Source organism: Lonchura striata, chromosome W (assembly GCF_050655825.1).
Source record: "Lonchura striata isolate lonStrDom1 chromosome W, ASM5065582v1, whole genome shotgun sequence".
Lineage (NCBI taxonomy): Eukaryota > Metazoa > Chordata > Aves > Passeriformes > Estrildidae > Lonchura > Lonchura striata.
The window spans coordinates 7,865,494-7,887,148 of NC_140743.1; the positions used below are offsets into that span (position 1 = coordinate 7,865,494).

At 47.4% G+C, this 21,655-nt stretch overlaps 1 protein-coding gene across 1 annotated transcript in view; it reads right to left on the reverse strand.

Annotated features, from left to right (window-relative positions):
- LOC146763027 (guanine nucleotide-binding protein G(q) subunit alpha) overlaps positions 1-21,655 on the reverse strand; it is a 278,488-nt gene that overhangs the window by 231,256 nt on the left and 25,577 nt on the right. The window lies entirely within an intron of this gene.

The following is a 21,655-nucleotide window of genomic DNA, read 5'->3' on the forward strand; positions in this document are numbered from 1 at the left end:
TGTGTTGCTGGAGCAGGAATTCAAGGCCATCACTGCTCTAAATCCTGCTATGTTTCTTGATCCTGGATCAGAGAATTAACTCATTAACAAATTTATTCTAGCAGGGAAGGCTTAAAGGATATTCCCTCTGAAAACTTGGACTGGGAACTGTTTACAGGCAGCTGAAGTTTTACCAAAGAAGGCAAGTGGAAAGCAGAATATGCTGTAGTAACTCATGGTAAAGTAATTGAAGCCAACCCACTACCTGTCAACACATCTGCACAGAAGGCAGAGCTTTACAAAGAGCCCTAGAACTATCAGAAGTTAAGAAAGTTAATATATGGACTGATACCAAGTATGTGTCATGGTTTTGCATGGGAGACATTTATGGGAGTGATGCAAAGCTTTTAGCCAATAGAACGCTGTACACGCCTCTGTGAAAAACACGTTAAAGATGAAAGAAACGCAGAAACTTCTCTCTCTTCTGTCTGGCACAGAGGTAACACACCCTGGCCCTTTGTCTTGGCCAGGCCAGGCGGGTTGGCCTCGGCCACGGGGACGGTCCCCTTCCCCTGGGACATCTGCCAGCCCCCCCCCATCAGCTACCAGGCAGGGGACAGAGTTCCAAGGGCCAGGCCATGGCTGCAATTTCTGAAATCTTGCTACTAGCCCGGGGCCGGGCCAAGTTCGCCGGCCCCTAGGAGCAACCTTGGGCTGAGCCAGCTTGGCCAAGATTCTACCACCGCAACCACCGGGCAGACCAGGCAGGGGGAAAGAGAAGCCACACACACACACACACACACACACACCAGCATGCTGCTGCTGAGTTCTGGTCTGGCTGATTAGATCCTAGCCACCCCTCAGCTGCAGTTCCCATCATCTGTAGCATCCAACCTGGCCGGGGTCAGGTTTGCAGGCCCTGGGAGAGATGTTAATTCTTTCAGTGCTTCAATCTTTCCATCCTCCCCCGAGTGAGAGAAAGGAACAAGATGCAAGCATGTAAAAAGGAGCAACATGAAAACATCTATGTCAGTGAAGAAGTCAAGTCCCAGATGGGAGGGATGAGGAGACGCCTTAATCTTGGGGCTGAAATCCTCTTGTAATAGCTATGGACAAAGACTCTTTTTTTCCCTGTAACACATGAAAGCCATGGGGAGATGAAGGGTTCAATTTGATATCGAGCAAAGGCCTCCATGCCAAAGTAAGCAGATGTTAAAGTAGCTGTGATCCTATGAGAAGTTTGAATAGAGAAGGAGAGAAGAGTAGTCCTGTGCCCCTAAAAGACCTCTGTTCTCAGGGATGAACATGATTTTAGAGATAGATAATGAGAACTTTTGCCTTTGAACAGCTCATCTTTAAAACAGTACCCCATAAGTTGACATGACCCATAAACACAGCTGTGGGAAAAGCTTGTGGAAAATGTGTCCTGGTTTGACAAGGAAGTAAGTTTTCTCAGGAAGTTGGGGTCAAACCAATCAGTGGTCAGATTTGAATATTGACACCTGGTGTGACCACTGAAGACATTGGACACACCTCTGAGAACACAGGGGGTTAAAAGAAGAGTACTCCCAGGGAACACTCTCTTTTGTTCTGGTTAGTGAAGAGTGCAGATCTCCCCTGCCCAGCCACAGGCTGCGTGGGGGGGGGCAAGCCATGCAGCCTAGGAGAGGTAGGCCAGGGGATGAAGGGACTGGAACCGGGCCCGGACAGAAGGGTGGAGAAAATCTCATGGTTTTGTTCCCCCCCCCCCTGCCCCCCGCCCTCACCAGAGGGAGAGAGAGAGACAGAGAGCCTGAAGCCACCTGGAAATTTGATATGTGCCAAACCACCTGAAGAGGAGAAAAGAGAAGGGGGGGGAGGTGCCATGGGAGCTGGGCAGCTGAAATTTCAGCTGTCCTGGGAGCCTGAGACTTTTAACCCCTTCTTGGACAATGAAAGCTTTGTGAAACATTAATCCTCCTTGATCTGAAAAACAAGGGAGACAGCCTGGGACCTGAGATGTTAGAAGAAGAATTCTAGGTGGGAGGAGATGATGGAGTGGCCTTAGCTGGACTTTTCTTGCATAGCCATAGACTGAACCAATTTCTTCTGGAACACAGACTGCATTCTTAGGGGGGTGCAATGATTTGAGCCAAGGGAGTGACCGGCTGCAATGACTACCAGTACAGGAGTGGGAGTGACCTGCTGCAGTGACGCCAAGAGAGTGACAGGAGTGGAGTGAACAGACAAAAGTTGAGGAGGGTGTGGTGATTCCCTCTGTCCTCAGGGAAGAAGAAGATCTCTGTTCTTGAGACCCTCAGCCCCAGGGAAGGAGAAAATGGAGGGGACTGTTGACCCAAAATGAGAAACTGTTGTTCTCTGGTCCTTGGCAAAGCATCCTTAAAAGGAGCCCTATGAGCAGTTTTGGTCCATGCACGGTCATGAGAGCACTGTACATGGAAGGAGGATGTCACGATGGCAGACTTTCTCCAGGTGGTGCCATGTGTGACATGGAAACACAAGAGGTGGCAATGGTGTTTCCTGGGGGAGTCTATGGTACAAGAGAGACTCCTATTCCCTTGATGGACTGGAAATGATTATTTGAGGGGTGGTAACTTGATTGAGGGTCCAAGTTTGGTCTCACTGTGGTTTGCTAGAAATTGGGTGGGGGGGAGGAGGAATGTTTTGGAAGGTTTTCATTCTGAATTCTGTGTGTGTCTTTTATTATAGTTGTAGGATAGTAAAGTTCTTTTCTTTATTTTTAAGCTTGAGCTTGCTCTGCTCTGTTTCTGGTCGCATCTCACAGCACTCCTTTGGGGAAGGTGCATTTTCATGGGGGCACTGGCATTGCACCAGCATCAAACCATGAAAAAATGGGAAGGATTTCACAATTGCAGATTTCCCCAGGCAGCTGCTATTTGTGAGAGAGCCATGAGAGGACTGCTTTTTTCTTCTGGAGAAGTCTCCATAACATTAACAAGAGGGACTTCTTTTCCTAAGTGAACTGAAGAAAGACTATTCTAGAGGTGGTAAACTGACTGAAATTTTAGGTTTTGTTTCTTTACATTGTCCGTGGGAAAGAAAAGGTTGTGGGGAGAGAAGAAGTGTTCTGAAGGTTCTGTTGTGATTCTTATTACTCTTTCTTTTAGCTACTGTTAATAAATTTTTCTTTATACCCTTTTAAACTTTTGAGCCTGCTTTGCCTTCCTCCTAATCCTATCTCACAGCAGGAAGTGAGTGCATTGGTGATTGGTGTCGTGGTTTGAAATGGAAAAAGGATTTTTTCCGGAAGGAAGAGGTCAATTTGGATATTGACCAATTGAAGGTAGACACGCCTCTGAGAACACAGAAGGGTTAAAAGCAGAATTCCCAGGAGAACTCGCTCTTTTTGGTTCCGGTCAGCGTGCAATGCAGAACTCTCCCCTGCCTGGCCCACGGCTGGGTGGGGGAGGGGAAGGCCCATGGCCTGACTGAGGTAGGCCCAAGGGTGGAGGGACTGGAACCAGGCTGGCCCCTGCAGATGGAAGGGTGGAAGAAATCTAGGATATCTCCGTTCCCCCCCCCAGAGTTTCTCTCCCGAGAGGGAGAGAGAAGGAGACAGCGGCCGTTTGTCAGCAATTTCACCGTGGGGAAGGAGGAGCGGGGGGGCCGCAAGGTGCCCAGTCGCGTGGGAGCCGGAGTCTGGGCATTGAGCCATCCCTGGGAGTGCAGACTTTTAACCCTTCCTTGAGAAATGAAAGCTTTGTGAATTTTTCTTTCCCCTCCTCGGTTTGAAAGAGCAGAAGAGGGACACCTTGGACCCTGGGATGTTAGAAGGAGGAATTCTAGATGGGAGGGGGACAAGGAGTGGCTTTTGGCTGGACTTTTTCCGTGTTGGCCACAAACTGAACCAATCTTCTCCTCCAAGAGAGACTGTATTTTAGGAGGATGCCAGAGCAAAGTCAAGAGACCTGCTTCAGCTGGGAAAAGACAGAAGTGGAGTGAACAGAGAAAAGTTAGGGGGTTTGTGGTGGTGCCCCTGTCCTCAAAGAAGGAGAAGAGAAGAAGATCACTGTTCTTGGACCCTCAGCCCCAGAGGAAAAATGAGAAAATGGGGGGGACTGTGGTCCCAAAAAATGAAAAACTGAACTGTTGTTTTCTCCCCTCTTGGCAGGGCATCCTTGAAAAGAAAAATCCTAAAATCAGTCTGTCCATCCATGCATTGGTGGTGAGAGCACTGTGCATGAAAAGGAGAAGGGTCACCATGGCAAACTTTTCTCCGGGCGGTGCCATGTGTGACATGGAAACACAGGATGTGGAGCTGTGTTTTCTTGGCGGTTCTGTGGCACAGGAGAGACTCCTGTCTCCCTTGAAGGGCTGAGTATTGATTGTCTGGAGGGTGGAAACCTGATTGGGGTCCAGATTGTGTCTCACTGTGGTTTGTTGGAGTTGGATGGTGGGAGGAGGAATGCTTTGCAAGGTTTTCATTTCGATCTTTGTGTGTTTTTTTTTTCCTTTTTCCTTTTTTTTTTTCCCTTTTGTAGTAGTAGCTTAATAAAGTTTTTTTTCCCTGTTATTAAGCTTGGGCCTGCTTTGCTCTGTTCTCGATTCCACTTCACAGCATTCAATGGAGAGATTCCATTTTCATGGGGGCACTGGCATTGTGCCAGTGTCAAACCATGACAATTGGCCAGCACTGAAACCCACCACACTGTTTGGTGCATTGGCCGGGAATTCTCAAAATTGATGAAATCTCAAATTGGCAAACCAAAACCACTACACGAAATTGGTGTTTCAGCCACAGCCACAACATCTGGTGGAGAATTCGGGCAATTGATGAACACTGTGAGATAGGGAAATTATTGGGAGAAATAAATGGCAAGGCATGTATTAGTTCATAAGGTTAAGTAGAATGATAGTGAAAAGTTGAGGTTGCAGAACAAAGTATTTTAATTGTAATTTCATCAAAAGAAGGGATGCTTCCCCAAATTACTCCTATGTACTATGATCAAGATCAACAACTTGCAAAAGCCTTAAAGGCTCAGTTAAATGCCGAAAGTTGGTGGGTAACCCCAACCCAATAAGTAATAGTGCCTCAAGTAATAATGAAATAGAGAAAGAACATCATGAAACTTGTTGGGAAGGAGAAGCAATGATGGAGAACTTAAAAGCACAGATGCATAGCATCAGGATGGTAGGAATTATTAAGAGTATAGTAGGGAAATGCTGGATTTGTCTACAAAACAACCCACAAATGCTTAAAAGGCCACCACTAGGAACTATTAAGAAAGGAGATTAGTGGCAAATTGATTTCTTCAAGTCACCTCAGCAGGACAGATCTAGGTACCTCTTGATCCTAATATATACCCTTTCTGGGTGGCCCAAAGCTTTTCCCTGTTGCACCAACAAGGCAAGAGAAGTAACCAAAGGCTTGTTAAAAGAAATTCTATCCAGATTTGGGGTACCACTGGGTATGTCCTGAGACAGACAAACTAATTTTCTGGCAGAAATAGTTCAGAATCTCAGTAGAAATTTGGGAATAAAATAGTATGTCCATATACCATGGAGACCACAATCTAGTGGGAAGGCTGAAAGAACAAATCAGAGCATAAAGAGGCAAATGAGTAAAATTTGTCAGGAAGCATCACCCAAGTGGCCACAGGCTCTTCTGTTGGGAAGGATGGATAAATGTAATTGCCTGGCAGAAGATTCACAATAGTACAGCCAGGATGAAAACAATCCCCCCTACTGGCTGGACCATACCCTTACCTACAGATAAGTCCAAAAGTCAAATGGACTGTTCCATCTCAACCCCCAAAATGTATGGTTCATCCCACACCTGTAACCCTCCCCTGAAACATCAAGTGTCTGTAACCCCATTGGCCCAAGTCTTGTTCCAGCCCACCTTGAAGCCCCCTGATAAGGGGTCTCCGAGGGGCCAGACGCCCTCTTGGAACTTCCCCTCTCTTGGAATCCCTGCTCTCTTGGAACTTCCACCCTGTCCTAGATCATCCTCTCTACCCCTTGTCTCTCCCCTCCCCCATCCCCTCAGGCCTTGCCACGTGCTGCGTCTGGCAGCTCCAAGCAAGACCTTTCACCATCCCTAATAAACCTTATATTCTAAGAGCAGCCGTCAGAGATCTCTCGTCTCCATTCATCAAAGCTGTCCTGGAGCACAGCGTTCCCTACAGACTGGCGCCCAATGAGGAATACAAACCCACGAAGACCTGCACCCACACGTGTCTGGATGCCTCTCCAGCTTTTCTACCTGTGGGAGACTTCTCCATGGATGGTAACTAATTAACCAGTTGTACCCTCCTCATCGGTGTCATGAGCACGGCATTTCGTTGCTAGGCAGCATCAAAGCCGGAGCTCTTTAAAAATTGCCGAGGCAATCCTCAAGCACCGCAACTCGTTCCCAAGTTGCGAGTTTTCGGAGCCCTTGGAGGATTTTTGCCTGCTGATCCTCAAGCACAGGCGACTGCTGCTGAGCGGCGGCGACCGTGAGCTCTGTGAGGAGCCTTGCCGTGACACACTGCCACGTGCAGAGAGCACACACAAGCACTGCTTTGCACTACCCGCACTGGAGCTCTGAGGGGTAGTCTGGAGGTCCCAAGCATGGAAAGCCGTTGCTGAGTGATGCCTGAAACCGGAACTCTGAGGGGACCTCCCATAGAGTCCTGAGCGCCGACTTGAGTGTACGTTGGAACTCGACAGAGGACCCTGCTTTTGCGACATCGAGGTGAGCTACACTGGTGTAAAAATGGGACAATCCCACTCTGCCCTTGAGCGAGATCTCTATAAGCAACTTAACCATCTTTTACGTAGCTATAACATTACTTTGTCTAAGAAAGAGTTAAAAAACCTTCTAGAATGGATTCTGCTTAATTTCCAGAATGCCGATCGTTCAGCTGTTTTTACCAGACTTTTGGGACTCAGTTGGAAATAGACTTTTTAATATTTCACACCGGGATCCCGATGCTTGTGAATTGCTCCCAGCGTACAGAACCTTGGCCGACTTGTTTGCTTCACAGAAGCCGGCAGCAGCCACCTTGCCAGCCCGTGCAGTTTCTGACAACCCCGCCCACACTGCTGGGAGTGTCGAACGGCACTTGCCCCCATCTCCCCGCCTGCGCCGCTCAACGCTGGCCCTCATGGCTTCCGCATTCGCGGCCGCCCCACCCCCTCCCGCCGCTCTCCCTGCCTCGCCCCCCACGCCGCTCGGCGCCGGCCCCCCCTTCCCCCCGTTCTCCGACCACGCCCGTCCCCTCAGCGGCATCTTTCGCGGCTGTGGTCACCACCGTGGCCGGCCTCTTGCAAAGCCAAGCAGCCGCGCTTTTGCAGGCGGTGCAACCCGCCCTCGCTGCGAGCGGCCTGCCGCCACTGCCTCTCAGGGGTGCCATGGCCTGTGACGTGTTCGTGCCTGTGTCGGACCAGGCCGGTGTGCCTGGGGACTGGGGAGCGGCATCGCTCGCGCCGCGGAACCAGGCGACCAAGCCCCCGATCCCCGTGCCGTGGCGATCCCTGGCCAGAAGCCCTGCAGCACCGCCCCAGCCCGAGCCCCCCCAGCCGCGGGGAGACGCTCCAGGGCTCCGTGCCACACCCCTGCCGTCTCCCGTGGCCGCGGCCCAAGCCCCCATGCCCAGCCCTCCCAGCCGCGTGGCAGACACGGCCACCATCATGGCTCCCCATACAGACCTCGTGATACTCCCCACGTATGTGCAGTTCGCGCTACCCCTGGACCTGCCGCCCCACGCCGCCCCCGCCGCGCCTCTGATGTAGCCTGCCGCTTCCCACCCGCCCCATGCTGTGGTCTACGCCTAGCCAACGTCCCCGCGCCCCCCCCCCCCCCCCCCCTCACACGGCAGCGCCACAGCCCACGGTCCTGGCTGAGGACCCCCAGCCGCTGCCGCCAGCACTTCCGGGTTTTTCGGCTCTACCACCATATCCATCCGCACAGCCAGCCCGGCCGGATCCTGTTACATCCTCATCACAAATAGTCCTCCCTACACCGCCTCCTTCGCAGCTTCTGGGCACCTCAGCCTTACAGCTACCAGCAGCCCCTGCACAACTGCAGCCTCCAACCGCCCTCCAACCGCCCTCCACCCTCCAACGAGTCTGCATGCATCACCACAACATGATTCTACAGCATCCTATGCATAGCATTCTGCGTCCCTTCCTCCTCTGGATCTACATTCTACAGCTGCAGCCAAAGCTTCGAGATATCCTTCCGCACCTCCAGGTGCTTCCCATGTGCGTTTGCTGACAGGCTCCACTCCTCCTGCTCCTCTGCCTCAGCTACCAGCAGTTCCTACACCTGGTCCAAGCAGTACCCCACCACAGCTTGGCACACAAAACATGCAGCGAGAAGGAGAAAGATGGAATGTGGCAGCCGCTTTGACAAATAAAGGACAGAGAACTGTGTTGCCCTTGCAAATACTAACCCTCTTACCCCGATTTTACAAAATTCCCGGAAAGGTGTTGATAATCTCCAACTGACAGACTGGCATGGACTCAGACGTGATAGTCACAAAGAGGACAGTCTGAATCCCCGAACCATGCCTGTGGTATCCAGCCAGCAACTCAATAGTCCCAGGACATGGACAGTTATTCCTTCCCAGGACTTGAAAGAATTGCGAAAAGCAATAAATGACGGTGGTATCTCCTCTTCCTATTTTAAACAACTGTTGAAAAGTACCATAGAAAGAACATATCAAACCCTAAAACACATTTTAAATCAACAGTAAGGGGGAGTAGATCAGGCTGCACCTCAAAGGAGGTTGAGTAAGGCTCTGTATATTTACAATTTTTTAAATAGCTCTGCAGACGAGCCTGACCCCTCCATTTATAGACATTTTCTAAACAACAAAAAAGCAAAAATAAAGGAGCACCCCCCAATTTTAATAAAAAACTTAGATTCAGGACGAATAGAAGGGCCATACAACCTTATAACATGGGGGAAAGGGTTTGCTTGTATTTCTACAGGTGAAGGACTCAAGTGGGTCCCAGCAAAAAATGTGAAGCCCTACCATGCACCAAAATCCGCTGACACCCCCGCATCATGCAATGCTTCTGAAAGTACAAGCCAAGAAGCAAGCACCCAAAACTGAACTGCGCAGAGTCATCAAAAGAGAATTACTTGCCAGACACAGCTCGAGAAAAGAATGGAGTTTTATCATTTGCGCGCATGTTGCTTTTGTTCTTTTGTTTTAGTTTTTGTATTGAAGTTTTACCTATAAGTCAACCAAAGACAAATGTCTGAGTTGCTTTAGCCAAGTCTGCAGGCTCTGGTACCATCTGTCTAGCTGACACAAGCCCTAACAGACCTTTTTCAACCTGTTTAATTAGAGGACCTTTTCCAAAAGGTTTTGATAATGCTACCTCAGTTAAGTTCTCTCGTTACACTAAAGCAGTCAAACAAGTTAAGATGTTGGCTCAGTAAATAAGTAAATGCCACCTCTACTATAATCAGTGATTTAATAACGGGTGACCCATCTTAGCTGAACAGTTTATTTAATGGTTTGAGCTTTGCCCCTTAGCTAAAAGAACTCTGTAAAGTAAGTTTGATTATTCTAATAGTAATAAGTGTAGTTTTAGTAGCAATACCCTATATACCTCAGAGTGTGCAGAAAATAGTGGTTTAGTCAATATTTAGTATCTCAAGTTGTTCAACAGAACAGGGGAGATGTTGGGAAGGATGGATAAATATAATTGCCTGGCAGAAGATTCACAATAGTACAGCCAGGATGAAAACAATCCCCCCTACTGGCTGGACCATACCCTTACCTACAGATAAGTCCAAAAGTCAAATGGACTGTTCCATCTCAACCCCCAAAATGTATGGTTCATCCCACACCTGTAACCCTCCCCTGAAACATCAAGTGTCTGTAACCCCATTGGCCCAAGTCTTGTTCCAGCCCACCTTGAAGCCCCCTGATAAGGGGTCTCCGAGGGGCCAGACGCCCTCTTGGAACTTCCCCTCTCTTGGAATCCCTGCTCTCTTGGAACTTCCACCCTGTCCTAGATCATCCTCTCTACCCCTTGTCTCTCCCCTCCCCCATCCCCTCAGGCCTTGCCACGTGCTGCGTCTGGCAGCTCCAAGCAAGACCTTTCACCATCCCTAATAAACCTTATATTCTAAGAGCAGCCTTCAGAGATCTCTCATCTCCATTCATCTAAGCCGTCCTGGAGCCCAGCGTTCCCTACATCCCACGGTCTCACAGGGGAATGATTTCTTTCCCTGAGCAGAAGAAAAAAACCTCAGGTGACAAACTGACCAGGACCCCCACCCCTGTCTCCCTGCACTGTCAGTGGGAAGGAGGGAGGAGTTGGGGAAAGAAAAGGCGTTTTTAAGGGCTTATTTTATTTCTCATTATCCTCCTTTGGTTTTGCCAGTAACTAATTTAGTTTGTGCTTCTAAGTCAAGTCTTTTTTGCCCTTGGAGTGTTTTCTCCCAGTCCTTATCTCAACTCATGAACCCTTCATTTAGTTTTTTCCTTTCCTCTTCCCAGCTGTGGCAGGGAACTGTTAGTGAGCGACTTTCATGAGTGCCTGGCATTTGTCCAGTGTCAAACCATGACAAGTCCATTTTTTAGCATGTAAAAAGGGGTATCAAGTTCTTTGTAGTGTTTAAAATTATGCTAACTAAACCCAGCGTAGATTAGGGGAATGCCCTTGGCCGAGGTTGTGCAAAATTAGGAAAAATTTTTGGTACAGTAGAAGTTTGCAAGGAATGTGCAATAACATCGTGCCAGGAGAATTGGCCAGCTATAACCTGGTCTGTTTGCTCAGCAGGGCAATGACCATCACAAAACTTTAATGACACACATGCAGTTAGTGTCTTTATAGACCAGGCAGCCCCCAATATCAGAAGATATTTTAAGAAACATATGCCAGTGTGGCAGGGACCAGTACAGATGGGGGACTGTTGGTCTCAACACAGACCCTATGTATTAAAACAAAGGGAGACAGGATTCTATTCCCCTAGAAGCCAAGAAGAATATCCAGAAGCAGACAAACCAATACTTAGCCCAATGCATTTTGAAGTATTCCATTAGATGAAAAAAATCACCCTTTGTTTCCCTTCCCTTGGAAAAGACAGCAACTGACTTGAACATGCTTTTCCCAAGGATTTTCTGGATCCACTACCATTTTTTCCATTAATATTGGAGGTTGATTTAAAGGGTATGAAATCACCATGTAAATCAGGTTTTGTATAGTGTGTAGATGATTTGTTATTAGCAACTAGTGATGAGAATGCCTTTATATTACACTCTACATTTTATTGTTGCCCTAGTGAAAAGAGGACACCGTGCATCTCCATCCAAACTTCAGCTGGGTCAAAAGAAAGTTAAATATTTAGGCTTTATTTTGGGAAAACAGCAACAGAGTGAAAGGAGTTAAGCAAAGAACCCTGTATTTTTGCCTAGTTCAGTAGTTTGTTTTACTTGTTTTTGTAGTTTGCCTAAAACATTGAAACTTTCATTTTATAATTTAGCTTTACTTACTTACTTTTGCTTAAACTTTGTAACTTTTAATCTATAGTTTGGTTTTATCATATAACTGACATTCGTAGCTTTTTAAAAATTGCTATTAGCTCATATTGGAATATTGATAAAATGAGGCTGAGAACATGAACAAACCTTGCCAGCTGTGGCTTGATCACAATGACCTAAGACCTTCAAAGCACTAAATAAGTAAAAACCTGTCCACATGAAAGTCTTAAGTTTTGCCTTGCTGAGGCTAATTGTATGAGTCTTATGTTGCCAGATAAGAACTGCACAACTCATCACAAGCCTAGAAGTTCAAACAGAGAACATGATGAGGAATACTCTGGAATCAAATAAAACAACCCAAAACTCAAAAAAAGGGGGATGTGGTTCCAAACAGTGGACAATAGGTGACTATCCTGTTTCACGAGAACACAAAGGACTGAAAATCCCAGAAATATTAAATTACATACCTATTATGTAACAAGGACGACAGACTGGGCATGGTTTGGGGGATTTTTGAATATTACAATGTAAATAAATCTGAGGGAGCAGTGCTTCAGACAATGTGCTTATGGAAAGGACACCCCTAGCATGTTCTTAACATTGAGTAAAGGAATGTTTTCTTAACAGTTTAGGCTGTCAAGTGATTTTCTTTGAATCAGGAGATTTGATCTGGAAAGAATAGGTAGAACATGATACCACATGAGGTGAAAATACTGGTGAGTGTTCTTGGTTGTAAGATAAGCTTGTATTCTATTTGCCATCTGTTGAAGGTTGGGGCAGGTTTGTTATCTTTTCCAAGAACCGGTTTTGCTCCTAAGAGGTAATGGTTCGTTAGTGGGCCATTGACTGATTCAATGCAGGGCTGGTAACGTAACACCATCCTATTGTGAGATGTTCCACCCAGAGGGGGAAGCCAAGCACTCTTTTATTGGATATAAGGGGGTACCTTTTTGGGGACAGAGCAGCTCTTTACTTTGGGGGATTGCCAGAGAAGCAGCTCTTTTCGGCGGCACTCACAGAGAAGCAGCCGGAGCACAGGGAGGCGGCGGCGGAGCTCGGAGGCAACCCCGGCACAGAGGAAGACCGGCCCCACTGCCACCAGATCTTCAGAGGAAAACTATACCCTTCAAAAGATCACCACTGCAGCTGCAATTCATCAGCCACTGCAAGAGGAGCAGCTGTCATTGCCACTGGACTACTACCAGCACCCCGACTCCTTAGGTTGCGGACATTATCACTAGTTTTTGTTTGTACCAATTGCATTTGCCTTTTTAAATTGTTATCTAGTTTTCTCCTAGTAAAGAATTGTTACTCCCATTCCCATATCTTTGCCTGAGAGCCTTTTAATTTAAAGATCCTGGTAATTCAGAGGGAGGGGGGGGGTTTGCCTTCTCCATTGCACAGGAGGCTTTGCCCTCTTTCACAGACTCCTGTCTTGTCGAACCAAGACAGATTTTGGCTTTTGGCACATCAATGTGGGGCCCGAGGGCATTGAGAGGGAAAAAGGATTAACAGTTCTTAAGTAATTTGGTTTTGTTTTTTTGTTGTTGTTGTGTGTAGAAACATCTTCAGCATCACCATGTGGTCTAGTTTACCTTGGTTTGGGTGGCATGTGATTGTAGCTACACTTTTCCCATTTGCAGACCCTTATCTAAAAATGGGTCCTATAACTAAGGCTACGGTGTCTGTTATCAAGTTTGGCTTCTGGGTTAATTGGGTGAGGAATTCATGGATCTTTAATTTCCTCTGGAAGGCAGGTACATGGATTCATAGCTATCACACACTAACTGTATGTTTTTGGGGTTACTTTAATAACGGTACAAACTGCGAGGAAATAGCACCAGGGGAAACTTTCTCCCAACCTTTTAACCATCTTTTTGGGTCTGCTCCACCAGTTCTCAAAGGGTTAAGATCCTTTCTAAGTGCTAATGATACCATACAATGGGTGGTGTTGCTGATAGTCCTGTTATATTTAGCACTCAGAGATAAGGGAAGATTAACCTGGATAACTACCCTCGCACCTACACCAGAGACTCGAGATGCTGCTGCTCCAGAGCCTGACCCTGCCCCACAGCCCACCTCAGAAATGAACCGCCCAGATTGGGTGAGGGTTCTGGTTAAGGAGATACGAGAGATGCTGAAGGAGTGCATTTCCCCAGCTGGTGAGAAACCGGCCCTTTTGCCTTGAGGAGGGACAGTCTAATAGTACAGCTGTGGAACCCACAGATGTTGCAACTGCCCAGTTTCCAGCTGAACCACAAAGGCAGTCACGGCCAGCAGCAGTTGCCCCGGTAGAAACAAGGAAGTCTAAGGTGAAAGCAGAGCACCCTGCAGATAGGGACAGGAATGGAGGAACCTCACAACCCACAGGGGACCCAGAGATTGCTATCATCACCGAGTCCCTGATGTACAAAAGTCTTCGTAATCTGCATAAAGACATTGTGCGACGAGGGCGTGAGGCTTATGCTACCTGGTTACTCCGGGTTTGGGATCTTATGGGTACAGGCGTGCAGCTGGACGGTGGTGAGGCAAGGAACTTGGGACCCTTGACCCAGGACTCGGGTATAAATCAGGTTTTTGTAAGGGAACCAGGGTCCCTTTCTCTCTGGGAGCGGCTCTTAATGAGTGTCAGGGAGAGGTTTGTCCACAGAGAGAGAATGCAGGAGCACCATCATAGAATGCGCTGGAAGACCCTCGAGGAAGGGATCCAACAGCTGAGGGAAGTGGCAGTATTGGAGGTACTCTTTGGGAGGGATGGACGACACAATAATGACCCTGACAAGGTCAGGTGTACGGGACAAATGCTGTGGAGTCTAGCAAATCTTGGGCCATCTCAATACACCACTTTCATTGCAACAATCAATGCTGACGCTCACCGAGAGACAGTGGGTTCTGTTGCCAACAAACTTAGGAATTATGAGAGTATGATTAATGGCCCAATGCAGGATCATATCTCAGCTGTGATTAAGAAGTTTAAAGAGGAGATGAGGGAGGAGATAAGGAAGGTTAATACAGCACCCGTGAGAGTCACAGGCCCCAGAATCAGCGCCCAACAATCCCCAGCTAGAGAGAGAGGGTACACCCCAAGGGCTAATCTGTGGTTCTTCCTGCATGACCATGGGGAAGACATGGGGAGGTGGGATGGGAAACCCACTTCTGTCCTGGCAGCACGGGTCCGTCAACTTATGGAGGGAAACTCTAACCGGGGGAGTTCCACCAAAGTGAAGGTAGCCTCAAACTCCCGTGACCAAGCTTGTGGGTACGATCTGTCAGACCCCCTTGAAGGGACCTCTAGTATGTATGCCCAGGAAAGGAATGATAACCAGTGTTAGAGGGGCCCTGTCTCTAGCCAGGGAGAGGCACGGGAAAACCGGATCTTCTGGACAGTGTGGATCCGATGGCCTGGCACATCAGAGCCACAAAGATATGATGCTTTAGTTGATACTGGTGCACAGTATACTCTGATACCATTGGGACATGTGGGGGCAGAGCCTGTTTCCATTGCTGGTGTGACAGGGGGATCACAACAATTGACTCTGGTAGAAGCCGAGGTGAGCCTGACTGGGAAGGAGTGGAAGAAACATCCTATAGTGACTGGCCCAGATGCTCCGTGTATCCTAGGCATAGACTTCCTCCGGAATGGGTATTACAAAGACCCAAAGGGACTCAGGTGGGCTTTTGGAATAGCCGCTGTACAGGCAGAAGACAGTAAGCAATTGAACACCTTGCCTGGACTGTCAGAAAACCCCTCTGCAGTAGGACTCCTAAGGGTGGAAGAACAACGCGTGCCAATTGCGACCTCGACAGTGCACCGCCGGCAGTATCGGACGGATCGAGATGCCGTGATCCCCATCCACAAAATGATTCGGGAGCTGGAGAGCCAAGGGGTGGTCAGCAAAACCCACTCACCCTTCAACAGCCCCATCTGGCCTGTGCGCAAATCTGACAAAGAATGGAGATTGACTGTGGACTATCGTGGCTTAAATGAAGTGACTCCACCGCTGAGCGCTGCTGTACCGGATATGCTGGAACTCCAGTACGAGCTGGAGTCCAAGGCAGCAAAGTGGTATGCCACCATTGATATTGCCAATGCGTTTTTCTCCATTCCTCTGGCAGCAGAATGCAGGCCTCAGTTCGCTTTCCCCTGGAGGGGCGTGCAGTACACCTGGAACCGACTGCCCCAGGGGTGGAAACACAGCCCCACCATCTGCCATGGACTGATCCAGACTGCACTAGAAAAGGGTGAGGCTCCAGAACACCTGCAATACATTGATGACATCATTGTGTGGGGGAGCACAGCGGCAGAAGTGTTTGAGAAAGGTGAGAGGATCATCCAGATACTACTAGAAGCTCGCTTCGCCATCAAGAAGAGCAAAGTCAAGGGACCTGCCCGAGAGATCCAGTTCCTGGGAGTGAAATGGCAGGACGGACAGCGCCAGATTCCCACTGAGGTCATCAACAAGATCACAGCTATGTCCCCACCAACCAGCAAAAAGGAAACACAAGCTTTCCTGGGTGCCATAGGTTTCTGGAGAATGCACATTCCTGAGTATAGCCAGATTGTGAGCCCTCTTTATCTGGTTACCCGAAAGAAGAATGATTTCCACTGGGGCCCTGAGCAGCAACAAGCCTTAACCCAGATCAAGCAGGAGATCGTTCATGCTCTAGCTCTTGGCCCAGTCAGGACGGGACCAGAGGTCAAGAATGTGCTCTACTCTGCAGCCGGGAACCATGGGTTGTCCTGGAGCCTTTGGCAGAAAGTACCTGGGGAGACTCGAGGCCGACCACTGGGATTCTGGAGCCGAAGTTACAGAGGGTCTGAAGCCAACTACACTCCCACAGAGAAGGAAATCTTGGCTGCCTTTGAAGGAGTTCAAGCCGCCTCGGAGGTAATTGGCACAGAAACACAACTCCTCCTGGCACCCCGACTACCGGTGCTGGGGTGGATGTTTAAAGGAAAGGTTCCTACTACCCACCATGCCACTGACGCCACATGGAGCAAATGGATTGCCCTCATCACTCAACGCGCCCGTATTGGAAACCTGAATCGCCCTGGGATTTTGGAGATAATTACGAACTGACCAGAAGGTGAAAACTTTGGTCTCACTGATGATGAGGAGCAGGTACAAGTAACAAGGGCTGAAGAAGCTCCACCATACAACCAACTACCAGCAGAGGAGACCTGCTACGCTCTTTTCACTGACGGTTCCTGTCGCATTGTAGGGATGAACCGGAAGTGGAAAGCAGCCGTATGGAGCCCCACACGCCAAGTTGCACAAGCTACCGAAGGAGAAGGTGGATCAAGCCAGCTCGCTGAGCTCAAGGCCGTTCAGCTGGCTCTGGACATTGCTGAAAGGGAGAAGTGGCCAAAGCTCTACCTTTATACTGATTCATGGATGGTAGCCAATGCTCTGTGGGGCTGGCTGGAAAGGTGGAGGAAGGCCAACTGGCAACGTAGAGGAAAGCCAATCTGGGCTGCTGATATATGGAAAGACATTGCCTCTCGAGTGGAAAAGCTGACGGTGAAAGTCCGTCATGTAGATGCCCATGTCCCCAAAAGCCGGGCTAATGAGGATCACTGAAACAACGAGCAGGTAGATCAGGCAGCAAAAATAGAGGTGTCAAAGATAGACTTAGATTGGCACCATAAGGGGGAGTTGTTCCTGGCTCGAAGGGCTCATGATGCCTCAGGTCATCAGGGCAGAGATGCCACCTACAAGTGGGCACGAGACCGAGGGGTGGATCTAACCATGGACTGTGTTTCTCAGGTTATCCATGACTGTGAGACGTGTGCTGCCATCAAACAGGCCAAGAGAGTGAAGCCCCTATGGTATGGTGGGCGGTGGTCCAAGTACAAGTATGGGGAGGCCTGGCAGATTGACTACATCACACTGCCCCAGACATGCCAAGGCAAGCGCTATGTGCTAACCATGGTGGAAGCCACCACTGGATGGCTGGAGACTTTCCCTGTACCTCATGCCACTGCCCGGAACACCATCTTAGGCTTGGAAAAGCAAGTCCTGTGGAGACACGGCACCCCTGAGAGAATTGAGTCTGACAACGGCACACATTTCAAGAACAGCCTTATCAACACCTGGGCCAGAGAACATGGTATCGAATGGATATATCATATTCCCTATCATACTCCAGCTGCCGGCAAAGTTGAACGGTGCAACGGATTCCTTAAGACTACCCTGAAGGCACTTGGTGGGGGAACATTTAGAAACTGGGAAATTAACCTGGCAAAAGCAACCTGGATGGTCAACACCCGAGGGTCTGTCAATCGAGCTGGCCCTGCCCAGTCAGAACCCTTACACGCAGTAGATGGAGATAAGGTCCCTGTAGTACATATGAAAGGTATTTTAGGGAAAACTGTTTGGATTAATCCCACCTCAGGCAAAGACCAACCAATTCGTGGGATTGTCTTTGCTCAAGGACCCGGTTACACTTGGTGGGTAATGCAGAAAGATGGGGAGACCCGCTGTGTACCACAGGGAAACTTGGTCTTAAGTGAGAACTGGGTGTAAGATTTCATGGTGTGCAGATGGAAATTGAATAAGGGGTGGATAATGTCCTGGGTTGTAAGATAAGCTTGTATTCTATTTGCCATCTGTTGAAGGCAAACCTGTTGGGCAGGTTTGTTATCTTTTCCAAGAACCGGTTTTGCTCCTAAGAGGTAATGGTTCGTTAGTGGGCCATTGACTGATTCAATGCAGGGCTGGTAACGTAACACCATCCTATTGTGAGATGTTCCACCCAGAGGGGGAAGCCAAGCACTCTTTTATTGGATATAAGGGGGTACCTTTTTGGGGACAGAGCAGCTCTTTACTTTGGGGGATTGCCAGAGAAGCAGCTCTTTTCGGCGGCACTCACAGAGAAGCAGCCGGTGCACAGGGAGGCGGCGGCGGCGGAGCTCGGAGGCAACCTCGGCGCAGAGGAAGACTGGCCCCACTGCCACCAGATCTTCAGAGGAAAACTATACCCTTCAAAAGATCACCACTGCAGCTGCAATTCATCAGCCACTGCAAGAGGAGCAGTTGTCATTGCCACCGGACTACTACCAGCACCCCGACTCCTCAGGTTGTGGACATTATCACTAGTTTTTGTTTGTACCAATTGCATTTGCCTTTTTAAATTGTTATCTAGTTTTCTCCTAGTAAAGAATTGCTACTCCCATTCCCATATCTTTGCCTGAGAGCCTTTTAATTTAAAGATCCTGGTAATTCAGAGGGAGGGGGGGGGTTTGCCTTCTCCATTGCACAGGAGGCTTTGCCCTCTTTCACAGACTCCTGTCTTGTCGAACCAAGACAGTGAGACAGTGTGTGACCCAAGATTTGATGTCACAACAGACACATAGATCTGAAATGGCCAGAAGCCTTAAATTTGGCTCTTTGGGATGTCTGGAATACTCTCAGACAACCTGTAGGACTAACACCAGCAGAAGTTCTCTTTGAGACACACTTAGCTACACCAGGGACTTATATCCAACCTAAGACCAGCATGTTGGAAGGAGATGAATGCCTTACTCAGTATGTTATAAATATGAAGAAAGGGCTCAAAGGGTGAAGAAAGTATGCAAAATGGTATCAGCCCAGCCCACCTGAAATATGAGTATGTGGTATACAACCTGGGGGTGAAGTGTTAGTAAAGATATTTTCATGAAAATCCAAATAAAAACCTAAATTAAGGTGACCATGTCTTATGGTGTTCTCTATTTTGCTGTTAAAGTCTTGGGTAAGGATAACCGGTTACACTATTTTCATATCAAACAAGTAGTGAATGATCAACCAGTTGGTCAATAACTGGTATCTGAGACTCTTTCATGATTGTATCTTGATAATCATTTCTACCCATGATATAACCTTGTTAGCCTTAATCCTGCTATGTTCATCACTTTGAAATAATAAGGCAAATGGTTAAATGCCTTGAAAAGTATATTTTCCCTTTTCTTTATTACAGTCTTGTTAGCCTAAATCGTTATGTTTGTTACTTGTAACAATGTTGTATATAAGGGCAGTGGATAAATGCCTTGAAAGTTTGTTTCTTTTTTTTCAATTAGTATATTAGCAGGAATGCTCAATTAAAACAAAGGAAGGACTAATGAGGAATACATGTGGTACAGGTAATTCGGTTTGCAAGCTGCAGTTCGAGATGCAGATTGAGCTCTGGATGGAAGCCCAAGACAAGAGGCTTTGAACTCCCAACCCTTTGCATAACAAAGGATGATAAAACCGGTGGTGCTGGGCGCTAGGTGAATGGACGCTGAGAAATATAGCAGGAGCCTAAGAATCGGGAGGAAGATACATCCGCATAGGCTGTGAAGGGATAAAAGCCATGGGCCTCCTTTGTTGGGGGTCCCTCCACGGAGGCACCAGCCTGAGCTGTTTCTGTTACTGCGCTGTGAATAAATGGCTTTGTGGAACGAGACATCCGAGACTCTGCTAAAGGAAACCTGACTGTATGCGAGTGGCGTGTGCAGGGAGAGGAGTGCCTGGGCACCCGTCGGCTTATTGGAGCCGCCCTCTTCGGTCCCAGCAGTTAATGTCTTTGGCATTGGGAGTGTGACTGCCAGACTGGCTCCTGAATGGTCAGACTGGGAAGTTTCCTTAACATAGGCTAACAGTGTACAGAAACAGTAGATATGCTGATTAACTAGGTTCTTTTCAACACAGCCACACAATGCCACAAGTGGAATAAAGGAATTTTTGTCACCTGCATTTTTGCAAACTGCTATAAATTTTCTCTTTCCCGTCACTTTTTAATAGCTATATTTGTTATATTTTGTTTTCTTGATTTTTGTTACTTTCATTTTCTGAACTATTGCAACTTATTTCAAACAAAACTTTTTGTCAATTCTTCATGAACATTTCTAAGTTTCTGAAATATTTAAAAGTAATATTTGCTGGATTATTCTTCTGTTTTATTCATGCAAAATAGTTTGCAAAAATCTTTATAGTCTTTGTTACATCTTCCAAGCAAGTCCTATAAATATTATTTTTAATGGAATTATGATAAGTTCCCCAATATATTAAAATGTGAAGCTTAGTTCAAGCATTTATGTCTGAGTAACACAAAAATCTTACTACTCCTCAGCAAGCATTTCTAGTGCAACATAAGTAAGTAAAAGCTACTGCTTTGGTACCTTTGTCTCTTTTCCATATCAGACTATAAATTGGGTGATAACAGTATAATCTACAAGAGTAATATATTCTCTCTACTCCCCCAACTTGAATATTTAGCATCAGTATGATACTTTTCCAAACAGAAATGTTATTATATGAAAATACTGATACATAGCGCTCACTTAAAAACAAACTCCTGATCATTTAGAAACTGAATCATTCCATAGGATCCATGCCATAATAATTAAGTGGTTCGAAGACAAATAGAAATCTTTGTCCCAATATCTGGTGATTTACAACATAAAAAAAACTATAAAGCAAATGGGGGAGGGAACAACCAATAAACCCCAACCAACAAAAACCCCAACACCCAAAACATGTGTTATGTGTAGTAAATATAATTTGTGCCATCCCTTGTATGAAATATGTAATAGTTCCGCCCCCCCCCCCCCCCCCCCCCCCCCGCCCTTGTAGGCAAGACTGGGTGTATATTGGAAACTGATTTACAAGTAAAAGGATGTGACTCAGCCAGAAGATGGACCATGTCTGGGCTCCAGGTGTTGATCATCGGTGCTGATCCTCGAATGAATGGCCCGAGATGGATATCATGGAAATCCTCAGACAGATCCATGTGAATGCAGCCTTCCCGTAAACTCTCATCAAGAATTCACCTACTCCGGACATTGAATTATTTTTCCTCATCACAAAAAAAAGAAATTCTTATTAACCTATGGACTCTGAATAGAAGACTAATTGCTAAAATCTTGGCCTCAGGCGGAATTTTCCCTATAAAAAAAACCGCTTGTGCCAGGATGGAGGTCTGTGGGCATAGGGGAAGACCTCTGCTGAGGCTGACTCCTTGTTGCACACCCAGGGCCTATCCCGGGCTCGGCTCTGTTCTTTCCTTGTGGCTGGCTAGATAGAATTTGACCGCTAAGAAAATTATTTTCATTTTTAATCTGGCTGAATAAATTCTCATTCATAACACATGGATCAGCCTGAATCAGTGATTTATTAGAGAAATAATGGTGAGTGTGGATTCATTAATTTATCCAGGAACAAAATCTAGTGCCATTTCCATCATTTTTCTGAAGAACTATA